The following is a 27,576-nucleotide window of genomic DNA, read 5'->3' as shown; positions in this document are numbered from 1 at the left end:
AATTTACATCCCCTAGTCCTGGCACCCCCTTTTATTCCCTTTTCTGCTAATATCAGTGGGGTGGAATTCCAGCTGGTAACACCCATGGAGGACAAAGCAGGAAATCAGTATTTCAAGGTGAAACTTTGGAAAAAATGTGGTCCATCCTTAAGGCACCCTCTTGGTGGTCATCACATTCATTTCCATTTCAGCCCAAAACAGAACTGCTTAGAGCCAAATCTTCCCCATTTCTGGATCTACAGGCCACCAGGGAGAAGGAAGGAGTAGAGGTTCTGCTGGGAGTGAGACAGCCAGGATGAGGCAGTGACACTTCATCCGCAGCAGCCCATCAGCAGGGCTGGAGTGACTGTCACAGCCCCGTGGGGCAGAGGACATAAAGGGCATGAATAGGGTTTGTCATGCTGAGCAAGTGCTGTAAAGGGTTTTACTGCCTCGTGTGGGGGAAGTGCCTCGCACCTGACAGTGATGGAGTCCTAAGCTGAAGTTATTTATCCACAGGGATAAATCGGGACTTGTTTTACTGAAGAGCTGATCTCAGAGCACAAAGGCACTGAGTGCTCCCAGGGCTGCTCTCATGTCAGCCCTACCTCCCCCAGCACAAGGTGGGCAGCACAGTGGGGGAAGAGCTGTGCTTGCAGGGGCTGCATGTCTGGAAGGGACAAAGGCTGGAGAAGTGCAGCTCACATTGCATAGCAGCTTGCACCTCACTTGCTCTTTACTCACTGCTAATGCAAACACCCACGAGCCCTGCCCTGGCCAAGAGGAACAGCTGCCCCTAGCACACAGAGCTCAGGAATCACACCATCACTGCTTTGGGGTGGATTAAAGACCATCGGGTTCCAGGCCCCTCCATGGGCAGGGAAGACGAGTTTGGCTGGTCCCTGGTCAGTCCAAGCAAGCCAGGCTGGTCCCATCAAGTCTGGTCAGGCCCAAGGAGCCAGAATGGCCCCACCAAGCCTTGCACAGTCCAACAGAAGCAGGCTGGTCCCACACAAATCCCTCTGCTGGTTTAGGAACAAGATGGGAAATCAGGGAAGAGTGGTCTGAGGCTGCTTTGACCCCAGTTACTCATTACAAACCTTCCGTGCAGGCTAGAGCAGGATCAGGCCCAGAGGAGCTCTGCCCTCTTCCTCCCTCCCTTCCCCATTTTGGGGCTGACACCAAACTTGCTGAAAGGCAAGTGGAAAAACCTGAAGTGCTGAGTTGCAGCTTGAAAAACGACAGAGAGTGATTATTGCTGTCCAGGATACAAGGATTAATACATCAGCCCAACATGGAACTCATATTTCGGGCAAAGTATTTTTATGCAGGCAAAAATCTACATCATTTTCCTCAGCTGTTTGATTCACAGGAAAACATTGCTGAAGAATCAAGAGAGGGAAGAAGAAAATAAAGGCTCAGAGCACACTTTATCTATTCTGGCATTAATGTACAGCAAGGTACCAGTGGCAGGAAGAAGCTGATTCTCAGGGCATGCTAACAAAAAGCATCAAGCTGAGGTAGGGGATCTGTTGCTTATTTTGTGCCTCTGCTCAGAGTGTCAGGAGAGGGGAGGGAGCCAGGCCAGCACTTTGCCAAACAGGAGCAGGGGAGGAAAGGTCTGTTAAAGGCTGGCTGCTGTGTTCTGCTCAGGCAGAGTGAGGGTGATGGATGGGGAGGTTGCTCGGCATCAGGCAGGGTGCAAAAGGGCCTCAGTAACATCTATTAAAGCCATCCATTTTCCCAGGCTCATCTGGCACTCACTCTTTGTCACCACACTTGTTACCTTTCCCTGATGGTAAATGCTGGGGAACTTCAAGGTATTTGAACAGTCAGAGACGACAAATCCCTGCAAAGAAGAAAGTGTAAAACAGCAGGAGGAACATGCTGGCTTCATCCTGAGCGAGCATTAAATACACTTCCCATTTGTCTGAGGAGACACTTAATGGGAAAACGGGCTCTTTAATTGAACAGCCTGAGAGTCTCACGCAGCTGCAGATAACAAACGCCCAGCAGAAAGCCATTTTTCCAGCCAGGGATCCCGGCCTGGGTGAGGCAGGAGGAGCATTTTCCCCAGAGAAATAGCAGCACAGGCCCTGGCTGCTGAGGACAATCCAAGGGGAGCTGCTCCCAGCGCGGCGCTATTGAAGGGAGCAGAGGGAGCTCGGGCCAGGCCCGCAGCGCAGGCTGGCCAGAGGGGAGAGCGAACACGGGCTCATCGCTGCTGGCTACAGCCGCTGAGCGTGGGCTGCGCGCTGCCCCGTGCCAAATGCTGCCCTGTGCCACCCGCTGCCCTGTGCCACCCACTGCCCTGTGCCAACTGCTGCCCTGTGCCACTCACTGCCCTGTGTCACCCGCTGCCCTGTGCCACCCGCTGCCCTGTGCCACTCTCTGCCCTGTGCCACCCGCTGACCTGTGCCACCCGCTGCCCTGTGCCACTCACTGCCCTGTGTCACCCGCTGCCCTGTGCCACCCGCTGCCCTGTGCCACCCATTGCCCTGTGCCACTCACTGCCCTGTGTCACCCGCTACCCTGTGTCACCCGCTGCCCTGTGCCACCCATTGCCCTGTGCCACTCACTGCCCTGTGCCACCCGCTGCCCTGTGCCACTCTCTGCCCTGTGCCACCCACTGCCCTGTGCCAACTGCTGCCCTGTGCCACTCTCTGCCCTGTGCCACCCACTGCCCTGTGCCAACTGCTGCCCTGTGCCACTCACTGCCCTGTGCCACCCGCTGCCCTGTGCCACTCACGGCTCTGTGCCACTCTCTGCCCCGTGCCACCTGCTGCCCTGTGCCACTCACTGGGCCACTGTGGCCTCAGGAGCCCCTCTCTGCGGACTCGCCTGGCAGCGTCACACACCAGGGCACTGCTGTGCCTCTGTCACTGCTGTGCCGCTGTCACTACTGTGGCGCTGCTCCTGCTTCCTGGCACTGCTGTGTCACTGTCCCTTTGTCACCGCCCCTGCTCTGCTGGCACTGCTGTGTCACTGGCACTGCTGTGTCCCTGCTAATGCTCTGCTGGCACTGCTGTGCCACTGTCCCTGGTCTGGTGGCACTGCTGTGTCCCTGCTAATGCTCTGCTGGCACTGCTGTGTCACTGTGCCTGTGTTCCAGGAACCATCCCAAGTTGCTCCAAGCCCCATCCAGCCTGGCCTTGGACACTTCCAGGGATCCAGAGGCAGCCACAGCTGCTCTGGGCACTCTGTGCCAGGGCCTGCCCACCCTTACAACACAGAACTTCCTCCCGATATCCCACCTAGCCCTGCTGTCTTTCCCTTTGAAGCCAGTCCTCCTTGTCCTGTCACTCCAGGCCCTTGTAAATAATTCCTCTCCATCTTTCTTGTCAGCTCCCCTCAGGTATTTCCCACCAACCTCCAAGGTACGAGGTACCAACAACAGGTGCCAGGCAGAGTAGCCCAAAACTTACTAAAAATGGTTAATTAGCCTTATAAAATGAACTTTCCCTGACAAAGGATGCCTGCTGCACATGTCCATCTGCAGTACATCAACCTTCCCATCTCCCCTCAAATCTTCCCTCCCCGTGCATGATCCTTCAAACTCCCCGTGCTGCAACACAGCCCCTTCCCAGTCTAAGGAGTGTCTGACATCCTGGGATTGACCTGAATATAATTTTTCTTTACTCGCTTGAAGTGTTGCTCAGCCACGGAATTGAGCAATCTCTGGCCTCTGCAGGGTGTGCAGCAGAGGGTGGTGGGGCACAGCCAGGGCAGGCACCTGCTTCCACTGTCATCATGCTAATTAATAACATGCTAATTAAATAAAGAAAGCCGTTAGTGGAGTATCAAGGGGAGGGCAGAGATAAGAATGTAGTGAGAGAGGGGCTGAAGGAGTCTCCTCTATTGTCAAGTCCTCTTCCCTGTGATTCCCATCACACCAGCTTATTAAACCCTGCCTTGAAAGCAGAGGCTTTTCCCGTGCTCCCCAGGGGAGGCTGTTAAAGAACTTCCCTTATCATGTATCAAGGAATCTCCTCACTTGCAATTAAAACCTACACTTAACCAGTTTGTTCTTGATCTGTGGTTTAAATCACTTCTCCTCCACGGGGTTTATCTTCCCCCTGAACAGCAGCCTCTCCTCTCCTCTTCTCCACAAGAATTTATGGCTGAACAGGCTGAATGAGCATCCCTTCTTTTTCCTTGTATCCTTGTTTCTCTTCTCCTGTAAACCCAATTCCCCTCAGTCAGTGCAGAATCCTGCAGTGACAGGCAGTTTTCCAGGTGGTGAGGACTGGAGGCACTGCTGGGGACAGATGGGGGTCAGTGGGGTGTGAGAAACAGATTTGTAGACAGTTTTCAGATCAGATTTTAAGGTTTTAAGATAAACCAAGAAACACTTATAATATATTGTAATTAAGAAATAATTAGCTTCTAATTGTAATAGCATAAATTGTAACATCTGTATTATCTCACACTTCACATGAAACTAAAAATAGAATAAAATTTTTTAAACCACCTCTCAATTACCTCTATGTCAGGAAAGAACTTAATCCAACTGTGGGGCTCATCCTGCCCAGGATGCTGGAAGGAGCTGGGGCCAGCAGTGTTCAAACAGCCCCTGCAGGTCGTTTGCTTAAAGGTGAGGTTTTCGGGAGCTCCCTGCAGCTGCCTGTGGACAGGAGGCAGGAGGCAGCACCGCACCTGAGTGCCAAAGTGATTTTGTGGTCACTCTGACAGGATTTAGGAGCCTCCTCCACACCAAGTCCTGCCTCAGCTCCTCCGTGCCGTGCAGGACAGCCTTGCAGGAGCAGTATCTCCTAATGGTGGTGACACAGGCCTTTTGTCCATCTCTTCTATTTTTTTCTCTCATTTTCCCCACCTCTTCTCCCTTTGGTTTATGTGGAACCAGAGCACATCCCCAGCTGCCCCCATCCAGCAGCAGGAAGGCAGCTGAAGGGTTTTCTCTCACCTCAGGGTCTGCAGCACTGATTCCAGAGCAGCAGCACAAACAGGAACCCTCATCAATACCAGGACACTCTCACTGTGTGTTAATTGAGTTCATTTAATTACCAAAAGAGCAGACAAATGCAGCAGGGCTGAGGCCTGAAAGGCCACACACAGGGAGCTCCCTTCCTGGCTTGCCTGGCTGTTATAGATACATATTATAATACTGGTTTTTCGCAAGTATTAAAATGGATTTTTTATGAGTGGTGTTAAAATAACTTTTTTATAAAGATATAGTTTTTATTTCTGTTGATAACTAAGCTTAGACATAGTAGTGAAATAGCTGATGTAAGTAAAATTCCTGCTTGAATGGGATAACATCCAATGAACATAAGATGATGACGCCTTGTAAGAGGCCGTCTGAAGCCCCCACATTTGCCTACCGATTGCCACGAGGAGAAACCCCTTCCCCCACTGCAGTTCCAGCTTGGAGAGAGCAGCAGTGCAGGTGCAGCTGCTGCACCGTTACGTTAGCTGTTCCGAACGAGGCCTGGCAAGGACTTGGCAAGGAGCTGGCAAGGACTTTGCAAGGAATCGGCAAGGACCTGGCATGGGCCCAGCAAGGAACGGCCTACTGCATCTTGGCCCACTCTCCTCCTGAAGCCAAATGAACTTTTGGGGTGACCCTAGTGGTCTCTCACTGAAGACCTCTCATCTGCCCCGTTACCACTGTGACAGATGGACAGAGATGGAAAACCCTCCTCCCAAGGACTGAGACTGAGACCCCTCCCACAGGGAGTGGGGAAACCACTAATGACACGACCTGTTCTTCTTCAGTAATTCCAACGGACTTATTCTTCATTGTGTTTGTCCTGCCTTGGTGGTTTCAGTGGACTCACCTGTTCCCCCGCAGCAATCACAATAGACTCTCATTGTCCTGCATGTTTCCCCCTCTTTCCTCCGTGGAGTATAACTGGACCCCTGAGTTGACCAGAACTCAGGAGACTTCCCTGACATGACCAGATGGATCCCCATCGTCTGGACCACTGAGGATCTCGCCTGTGTTGGTAGCTATTCCCATCCCCCTCTTTTCTCTCTCTCTCTCTATCCTTTTATCTCCTTTCAGATCCCCGCTATCACATTTATTGTTTTGGCCCCTAATAAAGGTGCATTTGTTGTGATTAATTGATAGTCCCTTGTTGTTTGCCTTTTTGCACTTTTGGGATTGGTGAAAAGAACCATCACGACACCCCGCACAAGCGGATCGTGACACACCTGCTACAGATCTCCCAACTATCAGCACTCACTGTCTGAAGACAGTGTGGACAAAGGCCCAAAAGCCGAAGGTTACAATAAGAATGGGCTAAAACCACAACCAAGGAATACTCATCCTCTAAAAAGGCGGACCTGAGGAGGAGCCATGCTAAACAGTTCTTGGAATATGTAAACTCATTTTGGGAAAAGTTTACTATGCAGAATTGTTTATGAGTATGTAACAGCCTGATGCAATAGAAATGGTATCTAAAGGGTGTTTCCAAAATAGCAGGTGTGCTCTTGGCTGAGCCGTAATCTTTGCTTTATTTTCTTTGTCTCCTATTGTCCTCTATTAAACTTTTAAAATTTTCACAGGAGAGTGAAACTGTTTTTCACACTGGCCCTCTTCACTGTGTCATCCCAACAACTGCTGAACCTACAGAGATTCCATGGCTGTCCCAGTTCAAACCAGTGCTGCCCCACTGCCAGGCTTTCAGCAGGACCAGCAGGTCTCATGGGATAACCCTGGGTTGGCAGACTGGGCGCATGGGTGTGCTCAGAGGAGCCCTGATTCCTCACAGACTTTTGATCAAACACCTTCAGGCTTCTTGATATTCCTTTCTTATCCCAGAACTGAATTGGAAAATCAATTCCAGCCACAGACAATGAATGACCAAGTACCAGGCCTCCCAGTCTTCCATGCATCCAAGGAGAAGACTCAAGCTGCTGGCCTGGAATGAGGGGAATCCTTTGGTACAGAAGTAGAAGTCGTTGCCATGAGGAGAGGAGCTGGTGCTTTAATCCCTGCTGTGATCCCACTCTGGCTGACCCAGATTTTCCCAGTGGGGTGTGAGGAGTTTTCTGGGAGTCCATGAAACTCCAGGCAGGGCCAGCCTGGGGAAGGGCTGTGTCTGTCAGGGACATGGCCACAGCCCAGCTGGCCACATCTGTGCAAAGACAGACAGATGTGCTCACAAAATGTGCTCTGTCATGTCCTGCCTCAAGGACTGCAGGCTCTTAATTCCCATCAAAGGCAGAAAAATGACAGAGCACTTGGCATAGGCATTCAGTAAGTCTGTTCTGCTTCTTTAACATAAGGCTGGGCACATTGTTCCCACTAACAGAGGAAGAACAATTAGCCTCAGAGAGCATTACCAGTGCACTGTAATAGGGATTTGCAGGGCAAATCGCCTTAGGAGACTCCAGTGAAGCGAGACTGGGTTTTCCAAGGAATTTGCAATGCTAATCCTGGCAGTGCCACGTCTCCAGTGATGCTGCATGGCAAGGAGGGCTGTGGGTGCCATGTAAACCAGAGCAGGGAGAGTTATTAAACATGATATCAGCCACACAGCAAATGAGTCATTCACAAATGTGAGGCAAAGGCTGAGGAAATGAAGAAAAGGGTTTCTTAAAGGGTGAGCTGCTCTCCTGGGCACACAGCCCTGACCTCTCTGACTTATCTTGTTTCTGCTCAGTCAGAGGAGCTGTGAGTTTGATAATAAGCTGACAGGATTTGCCTGTTAGAAGATGTGATATTAATAAGAAGGAATATTAAATGTGTGTCGTGTTGCTTTTGCTGTTGAGGGAATAAAATCCTTCCCTAAGAACCATCCTGTGCCTGTTTGGAAGGATGGACCTTGTTAAGGAACAGGTATTTCAATATCTCATCTTTACTCACCAGGTCATCCTCCACCACTGCCAAACCATGGAGCAAACAACTCCAAAATTCACTGGTTTCAGTTTAGGGATTTATGTGCAACCTGCCAGAGCTGTATCCACACCACGCAGCTCCCAACAAACCCCAGCAGTGGAGATGGAGCCAGAGGCCAGGGAAGGAGTTCCTGGGGGAAGCTCCATAGTACTGCTTGTGGTGAGCAGAATTTGGGAATTTCTGAGCTAGCTGGGAATTCTCCAACAGACCAGGTCTTCAGCAGAAAAAAAAAAAAAAAACAATACTTCAACACTGAAGGAGATGATCAAATTCTCATGGAAAACTGCCAGATTCTCTGGTTTGGAGACCTGGAGGGGAGCACACACTGCCCTTTAAAAACCCTTCATTTTCCAGTGACACAGAGGTTCAGATCTCCTTGGCAGACCATGATCATCCCTGGAAGTCTGGGCCTTGGGATGCCTGGTTCCAAGCACCAATTTCTGAACCCAGACCTCTACTTTGTCCAGCACTAACCTTGAGAATCCAGTCCTAGGGCTGGATTTACCACATCTTTTAGGTTCAGCAGGATGTCAGAAACTCTGGATGTCTGAAACCCTGGCTTCCCCTCCCAGATCACCTCCTCCACTCCCCTCACAAGAGCCTGGGCTCCAGGAATGTTGGGGAGCCTTGAGAAAAGGTTTTAAATAGTAAAAAATGAAATGGCTGGTTTCATATTTATAAAGCCACCTTACAAGGGCTTTGTCCCTCCTTAGGAAGCAGCGGTTTTCTTTCCGTTTTGTTGTACAGAAATATTTTATTTCCAGAAAGGAGTTCCCATCTCTGGTCAGCCATAGTGGCTGTAAAGTTGTCAGTTGTGAAATGTGTAATTTTGATATTTGGGGATGTGGTTTACTGACACTGATGAAATAGGGAAAACTTTGCAAATGAAAATGATTTTAAAAATGCAAAGATGTCAGTCTTGATGGGCTTTCCCTGGCAATTTTAACCAGCAATAGTTTCCAGAAACCAATTCAAACACCTTTGAAATCAATTGGCATTCACTTTAATGTCATTTTGATCCTTCCTTAAAGAGCAAATTAAGCTTTACAATTACAAGGAAAAGCTGTCCTCTTCCACCCCATTGTTTGCTTCCCTCTTGTCCTTCCACACACAGAACTGGAGCCATCCAAGCAGCGTTAATTATTTGGTTTATGTATTCTTTAATTATTTGGTTTATGTATTCCCCCATCCCTCCCCTGCGTTAGCAGGGAATTGTATTTAAATGGCATTTGCTGCAGCACTGTTATCACAATTGTGCTGGGAAGCAATTTGGCTTCCAGAGGTGTCCTGAGAAGCAATTTCTGGCTCCACACCAGTGGCTGTGCCTTGGCTCTGCTCATTCTTTACCCCACTGATGTCTGCAGCTGAAATAGGAATGAGCCTGCGCCCACAGACATCCCCAGCTGCTCACTGGAGATTCATGAACCAGGAAATGCTCCCAGTTTGCCAAGCAGATGAATTGGAAGGGGCACACAGGAGTTCACCCCATAAACTGGGTAATAACTGAGCTGGTAATGGTGCTCCCTGCAGTAAATGCCCCCAGTTTGCTGCCACATAGAAACAGCTCCAGCCTCTCAGAGTGGGGTGAGCTCCAGGCACTGGGGACACAGGAGGATTGCTCTGCAGCTCCAATGGCCACTTGTGCTGGTCCTTTCAAAGCCCTGTCAGTTGTGGGGGCTCTTTAATCAGAGATGCAGCTCAACCTCCTCTGGGCCAACCCCACTTCCCATCCACCCAGCATCCCTAGCTGAGATAAAAATACAGATAATGGTGCTCACAATTTCAGTTGCCATCCATTTTTGGAAGTCTTCTCCTTGTGTGGGATGTCAAATCAGAAAATTGGGCTCTTTGAGTGTCCTTCTCCACAAAGGAACAGTGCGGGCAGCATCTGAACGCAGCTGATAACCTTGTGATCCTTCCTCTCCTTTTAGAACAGAAAATATTTGTAGATCCCAAACCACTGTGTAGGAAGGCAGAATAAAGCTAAGAGCTGTAATTTTCAAGGACGTGCTCTCTAAAGATGTGCAATGCAGCCACCCATCAGAATCTCCCTGGGAAGGAAGGAAGCACCAAAACCCGTGGCTTTTTTCCTTTTTGTTTTCCTCCAGCTTGCAGTGGAGCATCGCACAGCTGAGAACAGTGGGTGGCACTGGCCTGGCCTCACATCTCAGGCTTGGCAGCGTGTCCTAGATGAGCTCCATGCAGAAATGTGGCCAGACACCACTTGGAGTCAGGAAAAAAATAGTCCACGAAATTGCCTTTGAAAATGGTCTTCAGTGCTGCAGAATTTCAGCTCCCCCTGATTCATGAAGAAACCCTGGCTCGCTGCTGTCTCCCCATTAAAACCTGGCTGGGTTCAGGCAGCTGTGGGGCAGGAGAAACAGAAAGCAAAGCACAGAAGAGGGAAATAAATCCAGGCAGATCCAGCTTAGCCCTACTCTCAGCTTTGCTCGCTCACATCCATCATACGTTGCACCAGGCAGACTGGACTGTAGAGCACTGAGCCAAAGCCATGTTTCACTGGGAATTCCTGCTCCTAAAATCTGGAAGGTGAGGGATAAATACTGGTCATTGGAAAGCCAAGGCAGAGACACAGCAGGAGGGAGTGGGGGAGAGCGTGGCTTGGGGAGTGAAGGAAAAATGGGTGAAGAAAAGATTTTCCCAAATAAGAAGTGATGGAGTTTTGAACCAGTAATTTTCTCCTTCTCACTGGTAAATCTGCATGTTAACAAAGCTTCATTTCATGACTACTGATGAGTTTTCTCACACTGGAAGTTGGGTTGAGCGCACCAAGAAAGAAAATCAGGAATGAGGGTGGTGCTGGAGGGAACGCTCAGACTGCGTGCAGGCTGTGTACATCACATTGTCCCTGATCACCCCAGAGCTGCTCCCCCTCAATCCAGGGTTTAAAGAAACTGAAAAAGTTAAAAGTTTAGCTAGATTTAGTTAGGGGGGATAGAAACAATTAAGAGTATAGCAAGAAGAGTAGAGATAATAAGGGATAGTTAATTAGTAGCAGACGGAATAGTTAAGGCTAAGATGTAAATCATGTATTTGTCTTTACTGTGTTTAAAGAAGCAGGATGGGATGTGGATCTAATTGTGAAAAAGAAGAGGCCCATGGCTGCACCTGTGCCCTGAACCTTGAGCTACAGCCAAGGGGTCCAAAGCCTGCCAACAAGGCAAAGGTAAAGGCTCACTGTGACCTCAGAAGACCAAAGACCCATTTCAGACCCACTGACCCATTTCAAACCCACCGACCCATTTCAGACCCATGGACCCATTTCAGACCCACCGACCCATTTCAGACCCACCGACCCATTTCAGACCAACCAGCCCATTTCAAACCCACTGACCCATTTCAGACCCATGGACCCATTTCAGACCCATGGACCCATTTCAGACCCACCGACCCATTTCAGACCCACTGACCCATTTCAGACCCATGGACCCATTTCAGACCCACCGACCCATTTCAGACCCATGGACCCATTTCAGACCAACCAGCCCATTTCAAACCCACTGACCCATTTCAGACCCACTGACCCATTTCAGACCCATGGACCCATTTCAGATCCCACTGACCCATTTAATGTGAAGGACTGTGCAAGAGTGAAGGAACTTTGGACTCATTTAAATACATTTTAATACAAAGCAGGGGTGGGTGGGTTTGGGTAATGAATATGCATTAGGTGTTTAGGGAATGATATGAATATGTAAGATGTTTTTAGATAAATAGAGAGCCAAAGCCTGTGATTCCACATGCCTTTGGAAATTATTCCACCTGTGCCTGGCACTGTCAATAAACATACCCCTTTCTAACTTTAACTAGTTGGAGAGTTCCTTTCCGTGCCTCACTCCTACCTTGCCAGCCCCTCAAGGGTGGGCAAGATCCCACAAGGGCCTTCCTAAAATCACCAGGGAGATGGGTTTTCCAGGTCAGCTGGATAAGGACAGGAAAGGTGTGCACAGCTTTCCATGGATGCACAGCAAACATCAACCTCTGCCCTGTCCTGAGGGCACCTCAGTGACCCAAAGGGTCAGAACAGGTCCTAAGTGACCCTGGACATGCCAGGTGCCTGAGCAGGGCTGTGAGGGACACCAGCAGAGTTCTCTGCTCCAACTGCCTTTCCACAGCTCAGGCAGCTCTGTCCAATGAGCTTTATATGAATAAATAAAGTTTCATTTAATCTGCAAGGAAATTTGTGATTTTGATGTGGGGTAATGGGGGAAACTTTCCAAATGAAAATTATTTTAAAAATGCAAAATCTCCAATCTTTGAACACACAAGAATGACATTGTCAGCCTGGGAGGTTTCCTCTGTCCCACTTTATTTTCCTGCTAATACTTCTCTTATAAATCCAGGACTTAGATCACAGAATATTTCAGTATTGCCAAATTTGAATTCTTTGTCAGGAAAAGGTTCTTAATCAAGAAGGAGGGGCTCTTCAGGTGGGACATCTGGGTCTCCTGCAATGTTTCCTGGCAAAGCAGCTCCCTTGCTCCTGCTGAACACACTTCTGAGTGCAACATATGCTGAAAACTTCCCCCATCAAGCTCCTTGGGTGTCACCACCTCCAGAGAGCATGAGGTGATGCTGGAGGTGAAATCCTGGTTCCCTGCACTCAGTGAGAAGCAAGCTGGGTAATACATCCACGCTTTCACTATTTCTCCCACCACAAAGGCATGCAAGAATCACAGCTTTCATTTTAAAAATAAATAGTTAAATAAAAATATGTTTCTAGGCCAGATGAGAGGCTCTAAGGAACATTTTCCAACAAAACAAGTATTGTGTCATCTAACACCAAGGCTACGTATTTTTTAACAGGTCCTCTCAGGAATTTTTCTAAGGTTGGCTCAGCATCCTCTTTCCAGAAGAGAACAGGAGCAGCCCCCTGCAGTTCATCCCGAGGAAATGAGGGCAGTGGTAAGAAAAGAGGGAAATAGCTGAAAAGCCAGGGGGAAAGGTAGTGACAAGCTGGTGACTTTGAAACTGGGCTTTCCCTTCTGGAAAACCCTTCTTATGGCGTACCCTGCACATTAATAGTGCATTAATCCTTCAGGAATGACTTGATTATTTGCCATCAGACATGCAGCTGGTGGCTCCAAAGGGCTCTGCACATCAGCTGCACAGTGACCTTTATAATGAGCTTCAAATCTTGGCATTTCAAAACTCTATCCCCAACAAAACCCCAACCCTGAACACACAGATTCATAAAATGGTTTGGGTTGGGAGGGACCTTAAAGCTTATCCTATTCCACCCTTGCCAAGGGCAGGGACACCTTCCACTATCCCAGGTTGCTCCAACCCCATCCAGCTTGTCCTGGGACAGTGCTCAGAGCTGGTGCAGCCTCACCTCGAGTCCTGGGAGCAGTTTTGGGTGCCACAATAAAAAAAAAAAAAACAAAAAACAAAAAAACAAAAAAAAAAAAACCACAAACAAACAAAAAAATATCTAATAGCCATTAGAGAGTGTCCAAAGGGGGAACATGAGGATGGGGAAGGGTCTGGAGGGGAAGCCCAGGAGGAACAGCTGAGGACACTTGGTCTGTCCAGCTGGAGGAGGCTGAGAGGAGAGCTCATTGCAGTTACAACTTCCTTGCAAGGGGAGGAGAAGAGGAAGACACTGATCTCTGTGATGACCAGTGACAGGATTCCAGGGAATGGCTGGCACTGCCCACGGCCCCGAGGCTGCCAGAGCTCCAGGAGCGCTGGGACAGCGCTGCCAGGGGTGCCCAGGGTGGGGCTGTGGGGTGTCTGTGCAGGGATGGGGCTGGGCTGGGTGATCCTGGGGGTCCCTCCCAGCCCAGGATATCCCAAGATTCTACTTTCCAGGGTTGGGGCATCCAGAGTTTCCCTGGACACCTACGCTGATCTCCCTGCTGCACTCCAGGCCCATCACACCACCCTGAGCCCCATTTTAATTTGTGTATTAGAAGGTTACATAGAAATTCCTGTCCTGGGCTGAACCCTTGGCAAATGTTTCGTTATACTCCAAGTCCTGCCCCTTGTGTAATCCTCATGGTCAAAGTAATTTGGTACAGCTTCCTTTCCTGTTTTCAGCCCACAGGAAGAACTCTCCCAAAGGAGAACCTGTTCCCTTTCCAAGCAGAATGCTGCCTTGGTACAACAGGTACATTTTCACTATTATCCATCATTTGCAGCAAACATCATTTTCATAAAAGCTCAGCAACAATATAAATGTGCAGGGGGTACAAATACAGATGCACCATTATTGAAATTGTTCCTCCTTTGCAGTTCTCATGCCTGCCCAGTTCCATTTCCAAAGTTGATATTTGCTTTCTTTTCTTTGGCATATTTTCCAACCATGCCAGCTTGAACCTAGCTTACTCAAAAATAGCCAAAAAATGTTCAATAATTTTGGATGAGAAAAGGAAAGAAAAAGAAGCCACAGAGAAAGTTCCAAGTTTGAACTTTGGTGGAAATGCACAGTTTTTCTTGGTTTATGAAAATAATTTTTGACATGGCTAATTTAAAGGAATTTGATATTCAGGCTTCAAAGGCTTTTCATGGAATCACAGAATAGTGGGTGGGGGTTTCTTGGAAGATGCTTTGCTCCATGCAGAGTAATATCCCAGGTAAACTGTATCATCTGCTGCTGGCATTGTGCCCACCACAGGACACCTGAGGCGATTTTGAACCACATTCCCCAGCAGCTGCTTCATCCCATTTCAGTGGCTGCTGGGCCTTTGCTGAAAATCCATGGAAGTAAAAGCATGAGTGTTCCTGCAGAGATAAGGCTGCTATATTCCTCCTGAAATGAACACCTGGATCCTTCTCCCACATTTTCTCTGCCTGGAGTTCCCTTTTTTCCAGCTGCTACCGGCACAGCTGGATCTGAGAGTAAACAAGACCTGGGCATTCCAGCAGATCCAGGTGTGCCCTCCTCCACCACCTTCTCCACCTCCCCTGCCTCCAACACCCCTGTCTGCCTCATCCATGAGCATCAGCACCTCATGGAATCATGGAATCACAGCAGCAGCCACACCCAGGCTCTAAAATGCATTCACAAGAATAAATTCATAGTAAGAATAAATCCATAATAAGGATAAATGCACTTCTCTCCAGGAAATGGCAGCAGAGCTGGGCACTGCCAGGGGTAAACATGCCAGTCACACCTTACACACACAGGTTCAGGTGTCCTTAGAGTCATCCATGTGCCAGCCTGAGACTGTTGGAAGGAGTCACCTGGCCTCTGCAAAGGAACATCAACCCTCACTCTGACCACCATTACTGAAACCAACCTAAAGAAAACTCTTCCCTAAAAATAAACAAACAAATAAATAAATAAAATAAGGGGTGTACACCAAGTGCTTTCAGTTACACAGAAAAAAAAAAGAAATTGTGACTATGAAAAACACAGATAAAATAACAACAACAAAACAAAACCAATTAAAAAGCAGCAAAATGCACCATGGCCTGAAGTGGCCAAGTGGCCACAGCCATCATTCCAGGCCCCAGGGGCTGGCTGGGGAGCAAGGAAATTCAGCCAGGCCTGAATTCCCCTGCCTGGGTGAGGGCACAGCACAGCCACACGTGCCACATGTGCTGCTGTGCACACACCTGGGTGAGAGTCCCCCGCAGCTCAGATAAAATAGCTCTGCAAAATCAGCAGGGCACTTGTTTTGGAGGGGAGATCTTGGAACAGAAGGGGTGTGACCCCAGCAGTGTGTCCACTCCACGGGGAGATCCAAGCTGCAATGGCTCTGGATGGATCCAGGGCTGGAAAGCACTGGAATGTTGGATTACAGCAGGAGGAATTTAGGAAGCAAATCACCATCCACCCTACTGCCTGATCCTGTCTCAAAGGCCTTTCTGGTTCCATCTGAGGGCCGCAGGCTCAGAAATCAAACACTGTGCCACACATACCTCCTTGCCACTCAACTGTTATGAATGGATGTGGGGATTTGGATAAGTCCCTGCCTTTTGCCAGGCCTCTGGCAGCAGGCAGGAGCTTTATTGGGGTGGCCAGCACCCCAAAATCCCCTCTGCTTCACGAGTTCTTTAATAATGGCTGATTCTGTGTCTTATAGAATGAATCATTTATTTAACAGACACAAGACAAAACAAACTAATACTACACAGGAATAAGGACAAAAAGAAACTACTGGTTGGTAAATACAATGCAGAGTTAAAAGTACCATTAATTTTACAGCTGGACAAGAAATAATATAACTTAGGAGCCAATGTTTCTTGCCAAACAATTTGTGCTATACCAGACATTGAAATCCTCTCCCTCAATCCCCAGGGAAGTAACCACGGATTTACATCCAAACTCTGGAGAGAAGTCTCAAACACTTACAGGGTGTGTGTAAGAGGCTTCTACCTCCGTGATAACTTGTGTGTCTTATATAGTTTGTAAAAGAGTGTCTCTCAGTCAGGAATATTTCTTTTATCTCTTCCCACATCCGCTCTCCAGACAGAGATGTTGATTCTTAGCTGGGACCTGAGTCCTTTTGGCACTAGAGAAGACCCCTGCTGGGCCTTTAACCCTGAGTTTTCTCTTCCATATCTGCACCAACATCTGTCCTTCAGCCAGCCCAGGCACGGAGCTGGCAGAGCTCTCCCCACATGGCTTTGGGACTCTGGAAGATGTTTGCTCCAACTTCCTCCAAGCTGTTGTTTCCTGGCTCCCCAGTCTCATGGAGTGTCAGGGCAGGCAGTGTTCAGAGTGCCCTGACCTTTCTGAAGAAGCATCTTGAAAAAGACACCTCAGGGGCACAGACAGGTTCGTGCTCACACCAGGTGATTTCAGCTCTTCTGGGATCCAGGCAACACAGAAGGACAGACAGGGTCTTCACGTGGGGTTCCAAGGAGAGCCTCTATTGAGCTTCTTCCTCGAAGGGATCCAGGGACAAAGAGCCACTCAGCAGGGACAGCAGGGTTCATATAGGGATCTTGAGGGGCGGGGCAGAACACCAGGGCCAATGGGATGAGGGCACAGGGGTGGAGCGAGGGGGGAGGGCCAATGGGATACATTGAATCTGCATGTCACAGCAAGGCATGCTGGGAGAAGCCTTTTTCCTCAGCCTAACAAGGTGGTTATGGCTTGAGGGGTTTTCCCTCCAGGGAGAGTTGTTGACCTTTTCCCTGCTGGCCCACCGGCCTCTGCATTGCAGCACTGGGGAGACGCTTCTCTGCTGCAGGAGCAGCTCTTTGGGAGCAGCCACACCACAGCAGCCTCTGAGTGTGCCCCAGGCACAACCTGAGTGCCAGGGGCCACTTGAGGCATTTAAATGCCTCATGAACAACCATTTCAGGGCTCTCTGTGCACCAATGCTTTGTTTTATGTTGCTTGAACATAACTGAATTATTGAATTCATATTCCAAGTCACCCACAAGCCAAGTAACCTCAGTGAGTGGCACAAGACCAACACTGAACTGAGCAGCTGTGCTGAGTTCCCTTGGTAGCAAGACATTGCAGGAAAAAAAATCACCAGAGCTTTAGCAAGGTGACATTAGGATAATAGGAAATTCTTTCGTTACATTAGCAAATTATTGTAATTGTGCCTGGCGTGCCTTTAAATAAAGCTTGTACAGCAGATTTATATATCAATAAATAATAATAAGCATCTTCAGGCATTAGTGGACACAGCCCACTTTATTGAAAAGTGGCAATAGCTGCCTAATTTAACCCTAATAATCTCTCATTTTACAGCAGAAAAATCAGCATCAAGAGCAGCCAGTCACACTTGGCTTGTCACAGGGATTTTTCTCTTTGTTTCTGAATAAGGGTTTCTTCCATCTTATCCACCTTCCTCTGTTTTTTGCCTCTCTTTTCTCCATTGGACACTTGCAGAAGCTTCAGTCCATGAAGGGAGTGCCACCAGGGCTTTTTGCAGTCAATGAAGACAAACTGGTAATTTAGTGCAGGAACCTGGGCCTTCTGTCCCACCCTCCAGAGCAGTCCATGTTCCCAAGCTCCCAAGGTGAGCCCGAGCTGCTGGAACTGCATTTCCCAGGAGCTGGGCTCAAGAACTGAATGGGGACAGCTGTGGAAAAACCCTCCTCACTTGCAGAGGAGCCACAGGCTGGAGCAGTGGGCAGGAGCTGAGGTCCAGCAACAACGGACCCTGGGGTGAAGCTCTGAAGCCTTGGGGAACAAGTGATAGGATGAGAGGAAATTGCCCCATGTTGCACCAGGGAAGGTTTAGGGAGAACTTCTTCACTGAAAGGGTTGTCCAACGCTGGCACAGCTGCCCAGGGCAGTGGTGGAGCCCCCATAACTGGAGGGATTTAAAAGGAGCATGGATGAGACACCTGGGGACATGGGTCAGTGGTGAACACGGTGGTGGTGCTGGCTGATGGTTGAACTTGATGACCAGAGAGGCCTTTTCCAGCCCTGATGACTCTATTCCATGGATTCATTCCCCTGCAGGTGTCCTGGTCAGCCTCAGGAGCTGTTGGTTTCTGTTCTCACTTCACGTTTCACAAGAGACAGGTGAGACCAGGGCCATGTTCTCCCCGTACCCCCAAGGCCAAACAGAACCACAGAGTCATTTAGGGTGGGAAAGAGCTCCAAGACCATCAATTCTATCCATAACCCCCTGAGGTGGGCACGGCGGTGAGGAGGCGCAGCCCTGGCACCTCACCCATCCCCATAAGGGCCACAAGCTCGTTCCCTGCCCAGTCCCCACCGCTCATTCCCTCCCTGGCCTTTCTGCCCACGGGGTCACACCACTCTCCATGTCCCCAGCTCCTTCCACCCAGGCCCACAAACAGCTGGCAGAGGGTTTGGGGGGGCTTCAGACACTGCTGAGCAGAGTTCCAGCTCCATCACCAGCGTCCCACAACCACCACAGTGGGGACACTCACCAACCTGAGGACAAAACCACCTCTCGAAGCTGAGTATGACACCAGTTGGAAAACACAGCAAGAGGGGGAAATCTCAGCAAAAACCTGGCAGAGCAAATAAAACAGCATTTCTGCTAAGTAAATGTTCTGCTTCTCTTTATCAGCACCTTAAAATAGACATCAGCGTTGTTCAGCTTTGGGGTTGGGTTGTTGGGGTTTTTAAAGGATGCAATCAGCCTTATGTAAATTGGTTTGGTCTTTTGCCTTGTGGCATCACCTGGAAACTTGTTCTGTAATGGGGATGATTTTATGGGAGATGTATGGGCAAACACCTTGGATTCTTTTGGTTTTCATTAATTTGATTCCTTCCAGGCAAGAAAAGGCTGTAATAATGTGATAAAACGAGGAAACTGGTGACATTTAATATTATAAAAGAGCACAGAGGGGGGCTTGGTGTTTTTAAGTGTCACCAGCACATTTTCAGAGATGGCCTAGCCCTGAGAATCAGGGCTGTGAAATAATTTAATCCATGCATGATAAAAGAAACTGCTAGGAATAATTCACTCCTTGTCTTATTGCGTATAGACTGGTTTGGGAGCTCATTATTTATTTGGCAAGTATTTAGCATAACAAATCAATTTCTAGTGACACCTCAGATGAGGTAATTTATACTGAAAGTCAAAAGAAGATTAAAAAAAGGAAGATTAAACTTTGTTATTTTAGCAGGAGCCTGGATCCTGGTGTCTATGCAGGGCTGGCAGCAGGCAGGACAGGGGGTGGCACTTCCCCTGCCCAGCACTGCCAGCTCGCCACCAGAACAAGGACAAGCAGCCCAGCTGTGCTTCAGGGGGTTGGGGAGAGGCCTGGATGGCAGAAACAGCAATGAGTGGAGCTGTACATCCCCATGGGAATCCTGGACTCCTGTTTGGGCTCTCTCTGATTTCCCCTGCTGCCACAGACACCCCGGACAGGACCCTCTGGAAACATCTGGGAAGAAGCATTCCCTCAACCTGCAGCATTTGCCATGTCCTGTCCTGCTCCTGGTGGTTGGAATTCAGATGAGCAAAAATTGCCTTCCACAAGCATAAGGTCGGCTCCAGAAAAGTTTAAAGGAGACTAAAAGGCTCTGCATATTCGCATGTTTTCTGTGTTTGGCTCAGTAGGGCAGGAGACGCATCATTTGTCAAGCACAGATACCAAACCAGTCTTTTGTATAAGCTTGTGCAGAGCCATGGCACAGGGAGGTGAGAGGATGCACCAGAGACTTCTCTGGAGGGCTCATCCTGGAGAAAAGGAGGCTCAGGGGGGACCCTGTGGCTCTGCACAACTCCTGACAGGAGGGGACAGCCAGGGGGGTCCCAGGGAACAGGGACAGGAAGAGAGGGAACGGCCTCAGGCTGGGCCAGGGGAGGCTTAGGGTGGATATTGGGGAAAAAATTCTTCACTGGAGAGTAGATAAACATTGGCACAGGCTGCCAAGGACAGTGGTGGGGTCACCGCTCCTGGAAATGTTCAAGAAACAAGTAGATGTGGCACTTGACAATGTGGTTTAGTTGACAAGGTGGTGTGTCACACTACAACACAACTCACACGGACACTAGATGCAAAAGGGGAAAGAAAAGAACCCAGAAAGAGATTTTATTTTCTGACTCCACTATATATTGAATAGCAAAAGTGACAGTGGATTGGAGGGTGAAACTGCCACCTCTCCAACCACACTGGTCAAACCAACAGTCCATCAATTCTCTCCACCCACAAAGAAGAATGCAAAGGAATCATTGTTTACATGAACAGTGTGAGAAGATTCAGTAGAAATATGTAAACATCAGAAGGCATAGAAAACTTTTAGAAGAACTTTAAGACTCTCAAAAGAACAGGGTGACAGTGGTGATCAGTCAAAGGTTGGACAGTGGTGATCAGTCAAAGGTTGGACTTTATGATCTTGAAGGTTTTCTCCAACCCTAATGATTCTGTGATTTAAAGGTAGCAGCAAATGTATTTGAGTTTCACTGGCTTCTGCTGCTGCTTCCAGATCAAAATCTTTGAAACTAGAACTGTTCTAGTGGATTTTTTTTTTTGTTTTTTTTTGTTTTGTTTTGTTTTGTTTTGGTTGATGTATTCAGATGAAATTTCTTATGAAGGGGTCACAGAAAACTTGCTGGTGTCAAAAAAATGCTTTTCCAAAGCCAGTGGCAGCTGTTTAAGTTTGAATCACTGAAAGAAACAGGATCATTTTCTGGCTTTCTTTGCTCTGAGTTTTCTTTTCTCTTATGTTTCAGTTTCAAAGAAGGAAAAAAAAAAAAAAAAAAAAAAAAACCAACAGTGTCTGTCTGGCTTCAGGTACATCTGGGAACTCACAGCCAACTGCAAGGTGCCCTTTGGCCAAAGATATTTATGGAATAATACTGCTGGGGAGCCAAGAGCACAGGGCATGACCCTTCTCTCTGCCCCCACCTCCTGCTCTGCACCACCAGGTGATGACATCTTACCAACCACCTGGAGGTGTTCAGCCATGGAAAACCTCCACATTGATTTCCTTGTCCTGTTTGGAACTTCACAGCATCAACAGCCCTTTCCAGTACCCTGTTCAGAGAATTCACAGAATGACCAGGCTGGAAGAGACCTCCAAGATCGTCGAGTCCAACCCAGCCCCAACACCTCAACTGAACCCTGGCACCCAGTGCCACATCCAGGCTTTGTTAAACACACCCAGGGATGGCGACTCCACCACCTCCCCGGGCAGGCCATTTCAATGTTACAGCATTAAAAATTCCAATGTTACAGCATTAAAAATGAAGCTTACTGTCTCTGCCTGACAGAGCACCCAAATCTGGGGCCAGAGCAACCCAAAGTGGGCAGATGAAGCAGAAAAGGAGCTATTTTTGTGTAAATACACTGTTTCATCTGCTGGGTCCTACTGAAATGAGTAAGTGGAAGATTACCATGGTCTGCTCGAACTGGGGGTAAGTCCTGAACGTTATGGCTCTAACCAGAATATGGTTGGTGCTAGATCTGCCAGAAAAGTTGATTTTAAAAGTGAAAGGAGCACCAAGAGGCATCCAGCACCCACTCCTTATCGTGGGTTCACCCACCTTGGAGAGCATCCATTGCTCCCTCTAAAATCCAGCAACACTTTTTGATTTGCTGGAACACCCCAAGGTATCACAGACATTATTTTCTGAGGTTTTTGGGTTTTTTCATTGTGAAGTCTCAGATGCACTTCAGTATGTCCAAACCACACCAGAGAGCCACAGTTGGTATCACCCAAGGCAGTGTTGATTTTATTCTCTCTCTGTAAATGATAGCTGAAACAATTTCCAAACTGAGATCAAATCTCAATGTGAACAGCTCTGAATCTGGATGAATATCATTCCTGCACCAGAAATTGCTTCTGGCCCTTCATTATCAGATTAAATTGCTCCCCCTGCTTAATTAAGCCCTGAACCCCATACAGACATAACTTGACTCTGCCTCAATTCCCAGCATGTTTTAGGAATCTTGGGCAGAAATTTGCATAGATTATAGAATCCTGGAATGGTTTGGGTTGAAAGGGACCTTCAAGCTCATCTGACTCCAGCCCCTGCCATGGGACACCTTCCATTATCCCAGGGTGCTCAGAGCTCCATCCAGCCTGGCCTGGAACACTTCAAGAGACTGAGCATCCATTTTCCAGATCCAGATGTCACTGGGTGTCTTTGTGGACTACAGAACCATGTATCCCAAAAGGAACAGCCCCCCCAGTCCATGGGAACAAGCTCCTCAGGGCAGGTAGTCACCACCAGCTGGCAGTGGGGACATTTCCAGGTCCTGTAGGATGGCAGGGAGGGGGGGATGTGTGTGCACCCAAAATGTGTGTGTCCTCACCTTCTCCATATTTGCATCCAGCAGTTAATTAACAGTCATTAAAGCTCTGCAAACATTTAAACAGACTTTAAATAGCCATGAAAACACAATTGCCATGGAAAGCATGCCCATGGAATTAATGTAATTAAGTGCCAATTCCAGAGCCTATGCAGGCGCACACGCGGCCCCCCGGCCCCTCCTGCCCGCACAAACTCACTCCAGAGTCCCTCACTCCTGAATTCCTCATTCCACAGACCTGGAGGGCTGGCTCAGTGGTGGCAGCCAGCCCAGGCTGGGGGCTGGGGGGTCACCACAGCAGCAATTCCCTGCTCCTCGTGGATCAAAGTCAGGGATGTGCCTCCTCTCTCCTCTCCCTGGTTGCCACCCTCCCCGTTCCCACTCCTTTCCCCTGTGTTGCTTCCTCTTCAATCAGGAGTTGGTGATTTCCTTCTCCTGTCCTCCTTGGTGGGGACTCCAGGCTGCTCCACAGGGTTTCAAAGCCCCAAATCCTGGGAAAACTCCTGCCTTGGCTTAGTCTCTCTTTAAATGAGGGTGGTTTATTGATGCCTCCAATATCTGCATCACAGAAGGGGAAGACTCCTGATTTTTCCAACAAATCTCTAGGCAAAATGCACTCTATAGCTTTTTTAGAAGAGATTCTCCAAGTCAGAGAAATGCAGAGCTGGGACTGGAGCATTCCCAACCCTGTACACAGAGAGAAGACCTGGACAGTAACACAGTGACACGTGTTTAACCTCACAACAGGTGGTGTTACCCAAACAATTATTTCCAAAGGCAAAAATCCAGGAGAAAAAGCAAATGCAGGGAAGTGTTGGTGTGACTGTGACCTCGAGAGACAGCCCCGAGCCAGAGAAACACCAACAGCAGGACAAACTTTTCCAGCAGCACATCTCCGTGAGGGAAGGGCTGACCCCACTGCTCCTGTCACTGCAGGTTCACTCAGGGCTCCTGCTTGTCCAACTTGCCAAAATCACTTTGTGCAAGGTCGCTGAACATCCCTCAGCAGGAAAAACTTGTGCTCATCACTAACTTGGCTTAAGTTCAGACACAAGACCTGGGGGACAACAGCATCAGCTTTAACTAGCTCAAGTGAAATAAATTCAAGCCTAAATCTCATTGTTAGTCATCTGGATCATCCAATTCCCCTCAGCTCTGCAGACAAATCAATCTCCCAAAGCCCACGTAACCTCTGGCAGGGAGAGTAAGAAGGTCTGGAGAGCTCTCCCGTGCCATTATCCCTTTGAATCTGTCTGGGATTAAAGGAACCTCTCCAATAATACTTCTGAGCACTCTGTCTCTGCATTAAGCCCTCTGCTATTTTCTCACACACGTGTTTATTTGTTTAGTCCTCTAAATTCAGAACACAAACTTCTGCCTTGGCTCATTCTGTGTCCCCATTCCTGGGACATGGCTGTGACAGAGTCCTGCAGAGGAGCAGAGCCAGGAGCTCTCCTGGGGCTCCATCCTGCACCTCTGACAGATTGCCCTGCTCAAAATAAGACCCAACCCAGCCCTCAGAGCAGCTCCTGTGCCCAGGGTGCCACATTTCCTGATGAAGACAAGAAATGGCTGCGAGCAATCTGTTCCAATGCCAGAATTTCCCTTTTCTTTTCATGGAGCACGTGGTAACCTCCAGCCCTGCCCTTCCCACCCTACCTCCCCAGTGCCTTTGCCTGTGCAGGTGGCTCAGGGTGGCTTCAGGGCACCAGGGCCTGCCCGGAGCAGGCAGAGGAGAGCCAGGCCATGGACCTGAGCCAGAGAGGAGGCTCAGCTGGACAGTCATTAGCCTGTGTGTACATCCTAATTAATCATACCAGGTGTGAATAATTAATAATAATTAATGGTGTGTCTCTCAGCAGAGGAGTCTGTACATTCCCTGGATCTGACCATGCCTCCCCCACGCTACAGCTGGTACCCAGTGTTATTCCAGAATAATCTGAGTCTTCGCACCACACCAGACAAGCAGCTCTGGTTTCCATCCCCTGGCTGGTCATGGGCTTCCATCCAAATTTGGATAAATCTGTCCTGTAGCACCAGGACAAGGAGTTCGAAACTAAACCAGGGTTGATTTAGATAAGGAAGAAGAAGGTTTTTGCAGTGAGGGTGGTGAGGCCTGGCACAGGTTGCCCAGACAGGCAGTGGATTCCCCATCCTTGGGAACAGTCAAGGTCGGGTTGCTCTGAGCAACCTCACAAATTGAATTTAGCCCTGCTCATTGCAAGGGGCTGGGAGAAGATGGCTCTAAAGGTCCCTCCTAAGCCATTCTGTTGTTCCAAATCTCCTGCATTTCTTGCTGGATGGGGATGCAGCACAAGTGTGACTTGTCCCTCCTCTGGAGAATCGTGACAGCCCTCACTGGGGCCACAGGAATAATCCCACCCTCCCAAGGTTAATTAGGTAAAAGAACAACATGCAGAGGGTTATTTCATTACAACCTCAGTCATTTGTGTCATTAATAATGGAAAATGACACCTCATTAGCCTTTGAGGAGAAGAAAGGTGCAGAAGTCTGTTGAAGGCCCACAACAAGGAGCAGCAGCCTTTCAAAAGGCAGCAGCATTTAGCACAATCCATTTGAAGCTGAGCTATCTGAAATGTGCAATGTTGTTTTACAAAACTCCAAATGAGTGTTGCTGCAATTGTAAAACACATCAGGATCTTTGTTCTGCCTTTAATCTGTCAGTTCACCTTCACAAATTTAATGAACTCGTCTAGGTTACAAAATGTTTTATTCAAGACAAAGGCTGGTATTATCATTTAAGATGTAAATCCTAAACTAATAGAAGCTGAAGTTGATAATAAAACAGCAATTAATCCACATTGAGAGTAACAAAAATTAACAAACTGCTGTTCAAATATTTATAGCAGGAAAGTTCTCTTCCTTGCTCATTGATGTTGGCTGACTTTGAAAGTACAAGCCCAGCTCCTGTCAGGAGCTGCCAGGCATTGGCTGTGACAGAAACAGCCCCAGTGACAGCAGCACCCACTTCCAGGGCGAATCACAGATCGTCCTGAGCTGGGAGGGACCCCCAGGATCACCCAGCCCAGCCCCATCCCTGCACAGACACCCAACAGCCCCACCCTGGGCAGCCCTGGCAGCGCTGTCCCAACGCTCCTGGAGCTCTGGCAGCCTTTCCATTGACCATTCCCTGGGGAACTTTCATTTCTAATGGACTCAGTTTTCCTCCTGCTGTTTGCTGTCCTGAATATTTAACCTCTTCTCCATTACAGCTAGAGAGCTGGGGCAGAAGGGGCAGGGAAAGGATTCCTGAAGATCTGTAATTCTGCAGCTGGTGGGTTCCACCTCTACCTCACTGCACTCACCTGGCCTGATTTAAACGTGTGCTGTGCAGTGCACTCGGAGCAACTTCACAACCCTGAGGACAGACTTGTATGTCTTGAGTTTTGTAAACTCAGTGCAAAGAAAAACAGAGGGGAAGGAAGTGTCTACAGAGCCAGGAGCTGACCCTGGAGCTCACAGCCTCATCCTGCTGTTGAAGGAGAGGCATCAGAAACAGGTGCAGATATTGAAGAAATTGAATTATTTGAAGAACTCCACAAAATGGGAGGGTGAAAAAATGTCCAGTTTCCATCTGAAAACCCAAGAAGAACCTTCCTGCCCAGAGCAGCTCCTCTGTTCCTCCCCCAGCGGCAGTGTCTTCCAGAAGCACTGAAGACACAGAGCTGGGAAGAGCTCCTTGGGTACAGAGGTGGCTTGTGATGGCTCACACCACCAGCAACAGGGAGGGGAGAAGGGAGGGCATGGCTCCCAAAACCCTTCCCACCAAACCACCAGCCTCAGCTGCTCCCTTTATTCCTTTGTGCCTCCTCCTGGATTATGGACTGTTGAATCCAAATCTCCAAGGCATTAAAAAAAATCATCTGTGCACTCCCAGCCCCTTCCCCAAATCCTCTGGGGGATCAGACACATGAAAAAAAGTGAGAGAGGGAAGGAGAAGGTGAGTGCAAACATTTGCAGTGGCTGCTCACCAATGCATGCAGTGATTTCAGCCCCACCACCACTCCCAAGCCAAAGTTAAAATTAAAGCTGGCATGACACTCTGCAGCCAGATGTGTTTCATAATGCATGGGCAGGGTATATTTTATTAATTCTGTTTTTTGTAGATCTCTGTTTGCATAAGTTTCATCCTCCCATGAAGCTGCATGGCTCTGTGTGTTGTGTGTTGTTTTTTTAATTTATATTTTTTCTCCCTGTGGGATGCTCCTACAGGCCACTGGGGTGATCTGAGCAGGTCCCACAGTGGGAGAGAGGGAAGAGAGTGCCAAGAATCAGGCAGGGAATGTTGTTCTTGACACTGTGTGAGGCTTTTAAGCACAGTCACCTCTGCCAGCCAGCAGTTTACAACGTTCCCTCGACACCAACCTAAACCTGTTTGGGGACATTTAATATTTTCCTTCAATAAGGCTTTTGGAAGTGTCATTTGCTTATGGGATCTAACTGGTGAAGGGGAAACAAAAAGCAGGGAACTTTTTATTTCCCCTTCACCAGTTAGATCACGAACAATATTGAACCCACTTGTCAAATGGGTCCAATAAAGACTCTCTCATATTTTTTAAAGGGGCAAACCCCCATCTTTTACCTAGGGAGCTTTCAGTGTTCTCCGTGTTGGCAGAGGTGTGATAAAACCCCATTTCCTGAGGTCTGCTCTGCCCTCCCCATCCCTCTGTGGAACACATCCACCATCCAGGCAGCCTGGCCAGCTTGGGGACAGATTTTCCAGGAGGGGCTGGAAAATCTGCTGGGGTCAAGGGAGAGGATTTGGGTGATGCTCCAGCCCCACACCTGCTGCTCCAGCCCCGGTGGTGCCAACGGGAGAACTCCCACGGAGAATCCCAGCTGTCTCCAGGGAAGTTCCACGCTCTCCTGGCTGTTCTCACGGGTTTCCTCTGGCTCCTTCAAGCAGTTCCCAGCACTCCAATTTACCATCAGCCTTCTCACAGCCCAGAGCAGCTGTGGCTGCCCCTGGATCCCTGGAAGTGTCCAAGGCCAGGTTGGACAGGGCTTGGAGCAGCCTGGGACAGTGGAAGGTGTCC

General features: G+C 48.7%; 1 long non-coding RNA gene across 3 annotated transcripts in view; it reads right to left on the bottom strand.

Annotated features, from left to right (window-relative positions):
- The window catches only part of LOC137483965 (uncharacterized), a 44,141-nt gene that overhangs the window by 5,052 nt on the left and 11,513 nt on the right, over window positions 1–27,576 (bottom strand). For 2 of the 3 annotated variants that reach the window (XR_011004694.1, XR_011004692.1), the window contains exons 1-5: window positions 15,428–16,385; window positions 14,479–14,590; window positions 9,622–10,386; window positions 1,766–1,828; window positions 1,080–1,169 (exon numbers count right to left, since the gene is read on the bottom strand). This is a non-coding gene — a long non-coding RNA (uncharacterized lncRNA). Of the gene's footprint in view, window positions 1–1,079; window positions 1,170–1,765; window positions 1,829–9,621; window positions 10,387–14,478; window positions 14,591–15,427; window positions 16,386–27,576 lie in introns of those variants that run through there. The other variant, XR_011004693.1, reaches the window with a different exon arrangement.

This window comes from Anomalospiza imberbis, chromosome 17, assembly GCF_031753505.1.
Source record: "Anomalospiza imberbis isolate Cuckoo-Finch-1a 21T00152 chromosome 17, ASM3175350v1, whole genome shotgun sequence".
Lineage (NCBI taxonomy): Eukaryota > Metazoa > Chordata > Aves > Passeriformes > Viduidae > Anomalospiza > Anomalospiza imberbis.
The sequence above is the reverse complement of the archived record's forward strand: the minus strand, read 5'-3'. Positions and strand labels throughout refer to the sequence as shown.